The sequence below is a fragment of the Lithobates pipiens genome, unplaced genomic scaffold (assembly GCF_037356315.1).
Source record: "Lithobates pipiens isolate NorthernLeopardFrog02 unplaced genomic scaffold, aLitPip1_a1.2 Scaffold_13, whole genome shotgun sequence".
Taxonomy (NCBI): Eukaryota; Metazoa; Chordata; class Amphibia; order Anura; family Ranidae; genus Lithobates; species Lithobates pipiens.
The window spans coordinates 42170123-42180243 of NW_027507718.1; positions in this window are offsets into that span (position 1 = coordinate 42170123).

Consider the following 10121-nt stretch of genomic DNA (forward strand, 5'->3'; position numbering starts at 1 on the left):
ACCAAATCAGGTGGATACACATCATGAGACAGTGGGTCAAAAAAGGCTCTGGGTCCTATGGGGTCTGAAGCTGATGTACCCGGGAGATGGTCAATCCAATCCGGCATGGGATCGCTTGGTTCTAGGTGTATCCAAAAGTAAGGTGTTATTGCTGCAGACAATTCCTCATAGGCTCCAAAAAGGCATATGGACAAAAAGAAAAAAGGGGGAAGAGGACTCCAGTGCAGGTCAAACCAGGAGGTTTATTAAGATATGTCATATATGCCAAATGACAAGATAAAAGTGACCACAGAAGTAAAAATAGTATATAAAATAAAATGTGGGGTGCAGTAAATGCTAGCCCGACGCGTTTCGACACTAGAGGGTCTTCAACTGGGGCAAATGTCTGTCCCCTCACATTGCTGTTGAATAAATACATTTCTAGTTGGATGGTCTGACCTCTATGGGGCGGAGTCATGACAAACTAGAAAAACATCTACCAAACCCAACACATTTTTATCTGTGCAAGTATGGAAACAATAGTTTATCATAAACATAACAAAGAATAAACAAAATTCAATTGTGGATAGTTGATTTCCTTTAGTCTGTGAACTCCAGTATTGTGGTTAAAAATGTAGGTCGTGCATCCTAGGGAGTGCTCTTCAAACCTCGATTTGGAATTTTATCATGTGAGATGAAAAGGGCCAATGAGAGGGGATCAACTTCATATAATTGTGTCTGTACTGCATTGCCGTAGTGATACCAAAGCTGTTCGTAATACGAGTGATGCTCATTGAATTTAGAGCCGCGCGTCACCACAATCTAAGTATACAGGCGGACGGAGGGAGTCATCATTCGCTTCCACTGGCGCATTCAATAGGGATGGGTTCTGACACTTGGATCACGTGACACACAACAACGTCACGTGATCCCACTTCTCCATATGCAGACCTAAACACTATAGGCACAAGAGACGGCTCATCAAGGTCACATGATATCCGCGGCCTACGTAGTACGTATATGAAGTTACCACATTGTAAACAAAGTCATGTGACAATCTTTTATGTGACCACCTCAGCTTACGTTGTACGAACCTATGATCTCCAATCGGAGAAGAGGAGTCATTGTAGCCTCATCGTAAGGGTCACAACTTTGTCACAATAAAAAGTTTCACCTCTTCTTCCACGGCCAATGTGTCACCTCCAAATTGAAATCTAATTTTAAAATACTACTTATGACCCCATCTTCCGCTGAAATGCGTACATCACTATTCGCCAGTCAGCGGAGTCAATGGGTCTGCTGTAGCCAAGGTAAACCAATGCTATCAAATTCACTGCCAGGAAATGAAGATAATAAAAAATAAAAAATGGAATAAGATAAAATAATTAGAAAAAACCGAAAGCGCATACAAAAAAACCATGTTGTAAAATATGTGCCAACAATGAGCCACTATATATATATATATATATATATATATATATATATATATATATGAGCTATGGACAAATTAGTTCACATGAAAATAATTGCATGCTAAAGAATAAAACGTAATGCTGCATATCATGATGAAAATGTAGGTAATAAAATATTAAGAGTCTGAAAGACTCAAAAGACATGGGAATACAATCCATGATAATGAAAAGGAAAGCAGAAAGAAAATTAAGCCTGGTTAATTAATGAAACAATTTATATCCCAGTCTACATTCATGCCATGAGGCGAGTAACTCCTGAGCTCATATATCCAGAAAGTCTCGAGTCGTGGCATGCCTCGTAGGCATGAGTCGCCCCTCCAATGTGGGACGAATCGATATATAATTTGGAACTGAGTGCCAGTGTAGTCTTTCCCAGGATGTACCAAATAATGATGGGAGACAGTATGTTTAGGACATCCTTTTTTGATTTTGGGCAGATGTTCATTGACCCTGATGGAAAAATTCCTGATGGTACGGCCCACGTATTGCTTCTTACATGGGCGTGTGATAAGATATACTATGAATTCAGTAGTGCATGTGACAAAATGTTTCATAGAATACATATGTCCGGTAACGGTAGATGTAAAAGTGTCAGTTTTACGTCTCCCTAAGGCATTATGCAGACAAACATTGCATTTTTTGCATGGATAAAATCCTTTACATTCAGGAAAGAACAGTCTTTTTAGGGGGTCTATAGTATTCAGAGCAATATCTCCCTGTATGGAACGTGCTCCCCTAAAGATGACTCCTGCTCTTTCTGGGAGAGAGGCTCCCAAAGTTTTCTCACTGCGGAGAACCTTCCAATGTTTATTAAAGATCTTTTTAATCTCCTTGTGCTGGATATAGAAGGAAGTAAAGAAAGACCACTTGAATTTGTCGCCTCTGCTTATTTTAGGCTTAACTTCTAAAAGAGTAGCTCTATCTACAATGGAGACTGCACCAATATCAGCATCTAAATCTGTGGGCTTGTAGTCCTTATCCACAAATCTCTGTCTAAGGACACGGGACTGTGAATAGTCATCAACCCTCGTACTATTTTGTCAAAGACAAAAAATTGTCCGTGAGGGATAGATTGAAGCCACTGATGGTAGTGGCAACTGTCCACCGGAATAAAACTATCCCTATCGGTGGACTTAAAAAAAGTCTTAAGCTCTAAATGATAATTTCCAAGTCTAGGAAACGTATGCTTGTAGTACTGGCCTCAAAGTTCAAAATAATACCTTGATCATTCTCATTAAGGGTAGCCATAAATGCATAGAGAGAGGTTCTATCGCCCCTCCATAGGAGGAGTGTCATGGTTATGCAGTGATCTTCCTGTGTTTGCTTACCTACCCTCATGTGTTCAGACTAAGAGGCCAGCCACTTCCACCTGGTGGTTTTTATAACCTCTCCTCTAAGCATGGCTCCACCCCAGGCCCTATCAGGGAGCCCTATATTAACCTGTGCACTGCAGGTCATCAGTGCTGATCAACCATTGTGTATACCTTTGTGTGTTCGCTTCCTGTTTCCTGCCGTGTGCTATTCTACTGTTTTCCGTTACCGACTTTGGCGTGTCTTCGACTATCCCTGTTTTCCTGTGATCCTGACCTTTTGGCGTGTCCCCGACTATTCTTGTCTGCTTGTGGCCCCGACCTTGGCTTTGTCCCTCATCACCCTATCCTCCTGTTGCCTACTGTGGGTGTGAGCTGGGGGACCCTGAGGGTCGCAACCTGGAGCCAGTTGCAGCCAAGTCCATCCTCACCACTAGAGGCGCTGGTGAACACCTGCTGGCTCTTAGACTCCGCGCCCCAGGGAATCTTACGCTCTAACCCCAGTGGGATCTGTCCCCCGTCTGCAGCAGTCAGCCATAGGGTCCACAACCTTGTGGTGCACTCCAGATCCCTACGGTGTGCATCTGTCACCTCGCCTCAAGGTGACCTGACAAGGAGGATGTCGTCTATATACCTGACCCACAACACCACTTCAGGTCTGTTGAGGGCATAGACGACATCCTCCTCCCACTGAATAATGAACAAGTTGGCCAGGCTGGGGGCATACTTAGCCCCCATAGCCACTCCCTTAATCTGTAAAAAAAAAAAATGTGCCCTGGAACCAAAAATGATTGTGCTTTGTGGCGAATCTTAGCAGATCCATGATAAAATTCCTGTGTATCAAAGGGAGCATTGAGCTTTTGGTCAAATAAAATTCTACAGCGGAAAGACCCAAGCAATGTGGTATGTAAGTGTATAAAGCGGATACATCAGCAGTTACCAGAATGAGATCTTCATGTTATTGTACTTTTAAGTTCCTATTACTCTGGGCATCCCGGAGGGTCATCCAGAACCTCGTGGGATGATAGATCAGGATATGGTAGGGGCAGATATCAGCAGAAAGCCCCTATACATACCCACAATCGCTTTGCCCCTCTTCGGGAAGAAGATAATTGGGATACTTATCCCGACTCCTATTCATATAAGAATCGGGAGGAAGAGGAACATTCTAGACCACCTTATAACTATAACCAGGACTATCCAGGACAATCTCAACATCAGGATTTTCACAGGCCCATCCCCCAACCATGCAGGAATCTCAAAACCAAACAAGGCACCAGAGGAGGTTGCACCTTCAACAGAAAAAGAAAGAGAACCCAATAGGAGCAGGAATATTTAATCTAAGCACAGTGGCACTTTCAGACGAGGAAAAACGCACTTTAAACAAAGGTCTCAAATTCGCTCCACCTAGGAAACTCAACAAATTCACCACGTTTATAGACGTGCAGAAATACATACAGAAACTTAATATCCAAAGACACTTTTTATCTTTACCATCCAATAATCCTAATGTTGTCCATCAGAGTAGTAATACTCACTCTGGATTATCTAATCCCCCCCCCCTTTCAATCCACCTGGTAATATAGCCCCTGCAATTAATGTTTTTTGTAATTTAGTACTTAATGACTTGGAGAAATTACCCAAAAAGAGAATCCATCAGGATCTGTCCATTCAGACAGGTTTAAAAACACTTTGTGAGAGGAAAAATCTCATCATCCGCCCCGCAGACAAAGGGAGCGATATTGTTGTGCTTGATAAGGATAGGTACATTGGAGAAATGAAAAGACTATTAGAGGACCGCACCACATACAGCCCATTACCAGGAGACCCAACCTCTAATTACAAGAAAGCCTTGATTGAAATTGTAGATGAAGGATTTGCCCTTAATATTCTTAATAAGAAAGAAAAAGAATTTCTGATTCCATTAGCACCATGGATACCTACTATTTATTAGTTGCCCAAAATCCACAAGGATCCCGTTAACCCTCCGAGTCATCTGATCGTAAGCGGGATCGATTCCATTACATTCAGGGTTAGTAAATATATAGACCACTATCTTCAGCCCTTAGTGAAACTTATTCTGTTGTATCTGAAAGATACTGGGGATACGATTAGAATACTAGAAAAAGTACAATACCATGAAGATCTCATTCTGGTAACTGCAGATGTATCTGCTTTATATACTTGCATACCACATTGCTTGGGTCTTTCCGCTGTAGAATTTTATTTGACCAAAAGCTCAACCCTCCCTTTGATACATGGGAATTTTATCATGGATCTGCTAAGATTCGCCACAAAGCACAATTATTTTTTTGGTTCCAGAACACCTTTTTTTCACAGATCAAGGGAGTGGCTATGGGGGCTAAGTATGCCCCCAGCCTAGCCAACTTGTTCAAGGCCCAGTGAGAGGAAGATGTCATCTATGCCCTCAACAGACTTGAAGTGGTGTTGTGGGCCAGGTATATAGACGACATCCTCCTCCTACGGAGGGGTGATAGACCCTCTCTCGATGCATTCATGGCTACCCTTAATGAGAATGATCGAGGTATTATTTTGAACTTTGAGGCCAGTACTACATGACTTGGAAATTACAGAGCTTTTAGAGCTCATTTAGAGCTTAAGACTTTTATTAAGTCCACCAATAGGAATAGTTTTATTCTGGTGGACAGTTGCCACTACCATCAGTGGCTTCAATCTATCCCTTGAGGACAATTTTTTCCGGCAAAATTGTACAAGGGTTGATGACTTCTATTCACAGTCTCGTGTCCTTAGACAGAGATTCGTGGATAAGGGCTACAAGCCTGCAGATTTAGATGCTGATATTGGTGAGGTTTCCATGGTAGATAGAGCTACTCTTTTAGAAGTTAAGCCTAAAATCAGCAGACAACAAATTCATGTGGTCTTTCTTCACTTCCTTCTCTATCCAGCACAAGGAGATTAAAAAGATCTTTAACTCCCACCCGGCTGTATATGTGCATTGGCCGGGTGGGAGCCGTCTACTCCTGATAGGACGTTCAGGAACGTCCATCAGAAGTAGCGGGATCGCGCGCGTGCGTGCCCGCGCAGCGGCGCGATCCCGATGCGCCCGTGTCACCCGGACACGGCGCATCTCAGATCGGCAGGAGGGCTCTGTGATTGGCCCTCCTGATCACATGACGGCCGTGTCCAATCACGGCCATCATGTGATGTAAACAAACAGCCGGTTGCTAGGCAATCGGCTCCTCCTCTCCTCACACAGAAGTCATCGCTGAGGAGAGGAGAGCGGATCTCTGCAGCCGGCTGATGATCAGTGAGTATGAGCTGTTTTTACAGCTTTTTACTCACTGATCATCAGTCTAGTGTACACACAAATCACCACACAGTATAAACACAATGTCCCCACACATGTCCCCAAAACATACATGTCCCCAAATAATAAAAACACATGTACCTAATAATAAAAACACATGTCCCCCACATATGTCCCACTAAAATCACATGTCCCAATGATTATCTGCACACATACAGTGGTGTGAAAAAGTGTTTGCCCCCTTCCTCATTTCCTGTTCCTTTGCATGTTTGTCACACTTAAGTGTTACGGAACATCAAACCAATTTAAACAATAGTCAAGGACAACACAAGTAAACACAAAATGCAATTTGTAAATGAAGGTGTTTATTATTAAAGGTGAAAAAAAATCCAAACCATCATGGCCCTGTGTGAAAAAGTGATTGCCCCCTAAACCTAATAACTGGTTGGGCCACCCTTAGCAGCAACAACTGCAACCAAGCGTTTGCGATAACGTGCAATGAGGCTTTTACAGCGTCCTGGAGGAATTTTGGCCCACTCATCTTTGCAGAATTGTCCTAATTCAGTTACATTAGAGGGTTTTCGAGCATGAACGGCCTTTTTAAGGTCATACCACAACATCTCAATAGGATTCAGGTCAGGACTTTGGCTAGGCCACTCTAAAGTCTTCATTTTGTTTTTCTTCAGCCATTCGGTGGTGGACTTGCTGGTGTGTTTAGGATCATTGTCCTGCTGCAGAACCCAAGTTCGTTTCAGCTTGAGTACACGAACAGATGGTCGGACATTCTCCTTCAGGATCTCTTGGTAGACAGCAGAATTCATAGTTCCTTTTATCATGGCAAGTCTTCCAGGTCCTGAAGCAGCAAAACAGCCCCAGACCATCACACTACCACCACCATATTTTACTGTTGGTATAATGTTCTTTTTATGAAATGCAGTGTTCCTTCTACGCCAGAAATACTTGGACACACACCTTCCAAAGAGTTCCACTTTTGTCTCATCGGTCCACAGAATGTTGTCCCAAAAGTCTTGGGGATCATCAAGATGTGTTGTGGAGAAATTGAGACGAGCTTTGATGTTCTTTTTGCTCAGCAGTGGTTTTCTCCTTGGAACTCTGCCATGCAGGCCATTTATGCCCAGTCTTTTCCTGATGGTGGAGGCATGAACGCTGACATTAACTGAGGCAAGTGAGGCCTGCAGTTCCTTGGACGTTGTTGTGGGGTCTTTTGTGACCTCTTGGATGAGTCGTCGCTGCGCTCTTGGGGTAATTTTGGGCGGCCGGCCACTCCTGGGAAGGTTCACCACTGTTCCATGTCTTCGCCATTTGTGGATAATGGCTCTCACTCTGGTTCGCTGGATTCCCAAAGCTTTGGAAATGGCTTTATAACCCTTTCCAGACTGATAGATCTCAATTACTTTCTTTCTCAATTGTTCCTGAATTTCTTTGGGTCTCGGCATGATGTGTAGCTGTTAAGGATCTTCTGGTGGACCTTACTGTGTCAAGCAGCTCCTATTTAAGTGATGCCTTGATTGTGAACAGGTGTGGCAATAATCAGGCCTGGGTGTGGCTAGAGAAATTGAACTCAGGTGTGGACAACCACAGTTATAGTATGTTTTAACAAGGGGGGCAATCACTTTTTCACACAGGGCCATGATGGTTTGGATTTTTTTTCACCTTTAATAATAAACACCTTCATTTACAAATTGCATTTTGTGTTTACTTGTGTTGTCCTTGACTATTGTTTAAATTGGTTTGATGTTCCGAAACACTTAAGTGTGACAAACATGCAAAGGAACAGGAAATGAGGAAGGGGGCAAACACTTTTTCACACCACTGTATGTACGTGATCACCTGCACACATATGTACATGATCATTTGCGTACATATGTCCGTGATCACACAAACCAATTATTATACACTTAACGGAATTTTTTTTACCAAAAACATGTAGCAGAATACATTTTGGCTTAAATTTATGACAAAATTTGATTTTATTGGATTTCTTTTAAAATAGAAAAAAAAAAATATTGTTTTTTTTTCCAAATTTCCGCTTTTTTACGCTTATATCGCAAAAAATAAAAACCGGAGTCGTGAATAAATACCACCAAAATAAAGCTCTATTTGTGCAAACAAAATAATAAAAATTTAATTTGGGTACAGTGTAGCATGACTGCGCAATTGTCACTGAAAGCGCTAGAGCGCTGAAAGCTGAAAATTGGGCTGGGAAGGAAGGGGGCGAAAGTGCCCTGTATTGAAGTGGTTAATAAACATTGGAAGGTTCTCTGCAGTGACAAAACTTTGGGAGCCTCTCTCCCAGAAAGAGTAGGAGTCATCTTTAGGGGAGCACGTTCAATAAAGGGAGATATTGCTCTGAATACTATAGACCATCCTAAAAAGACTGCTCTTTCCTGAATGTAAAGGATTTTATCCATGCAAAAAATGCAATGCTTGTCTGCATAATGCCTTATTAGGGAGACTTAAATTTTACACTTTTACATCTACCGTTACTGGACATATGTATTCTATGAAACATTTTGTTACATGCACTACTGGATTCATAGTATATCTTATCACGCGCCCATGTAAAAAACAATACGTGGGCCGTACCATCAGGAATTTTTCCATCAGGGTCAATGAACATCTGGCCAAAATCAAAAAAGGATGTCCTAAACATACTGTCTCCCGTTATTATTTGGTACATCATGAGAAAGACTACAATGGCACCCAGTTCGAAATTATAGATCATTTCGTCCCACATTGGAGGGGCGACTCATGCCTACGAGGCATGTCACGACTCGAGACTTTCTGGATGTACGAGCTCAGGAGTTACTCGCCTCGCCTAGAGGGCCTTCCGGGGGAGGAGTCTGTAATGGTGCGTGTCTGCACCTAGCGTCCAGGAGCTCCATGGCCCCCATCGCACGGATAACGCCGCCGATAGCGGCTACCCGATGATCTCCCCCTTCCGACCCGTCCCCCTGGCTGCCTCTCTCTGCAAGGAGTATCTCCCCTACCTTCCCCCTTCGTTCCTTCCCCTCGGACCGGGACGCATGACAACGGGCTGAGCGGCTCCCTCGTTGGTGACTTGGACCCCCCTGTGAGGCTTCGGAGATCCCATCGCTAGAGCGCTCGTACACCGGCGTGGCTGGTCTATTGGCACTGCGGGCAGTGCAGGGCTGCGCTCGGTAATCTTCGGTAAGCCTCGGAAAGGTTTGCTTAGAGCTCCGGACGCCATCTACTGGATAAAGTAAGACACTGCCTATAGAATATATAAGAGTGTATTGTGCTTAGGAAAAAAAAAAAAAAAGCCTGAATTTGCTGAATCCCGGATAGAACCTAATAGGAAGATAAAGCCATACTCCAAAAAAAATGACGGGGTAAGTGGATATACAAGTACAAGTATAAAGTATTAAAAGTACTCCGTATTGTATTTTCTGTCAAATATTGGGACTGTGTGGTAAAGCTGCAAGATCAACATTAGCAAATAATTAGGAACATACTTTTTCTGTGGCGTAAATGTACTGGCAAGTATTAAAGCGGTAAAGTAAAATTAAGCGATTCACCTCAATAAAAGGAAATTTGGGATATCATGCGATCTTGCTTGATTAAAAAAAAAAAAAAACAACTGTGTGGAAAAATGAGTACGTAGAGGCTGAAATGAGGGTTTATTTGGGCCATACCGAAGGTAATGCAAAAACACAGTGATAATAAGAAACTTTAAAACCATTTCGCAGTGGCTAAGGAAGATCGCTGACACCTGTGGATATTAAATAAAATACAAAAATAAGTGTAAGAAGGGGGAAGAGGCACATTCAACAATAGCAATAGAGGCGATTAACTAAAGCTGTGCTAGATGAAGGGAAAAACAGCAAAAGCAGGGGCAACCCGGAAATCCCCACGTCGGAGCTTAGTCGCCAGCCCAGGTGCTATGAACAAATATGTTACACAGACGGCAGTCACAGAGAAACAACAGGCAGAAAAACCTCAATCCCAATACATAAAAACCCAACAGACAGAAAGTACCGAAAAAAGGGAAAGAGAAAAGAGCAGAAAAGAGAAAAGAAAACTTCAAAT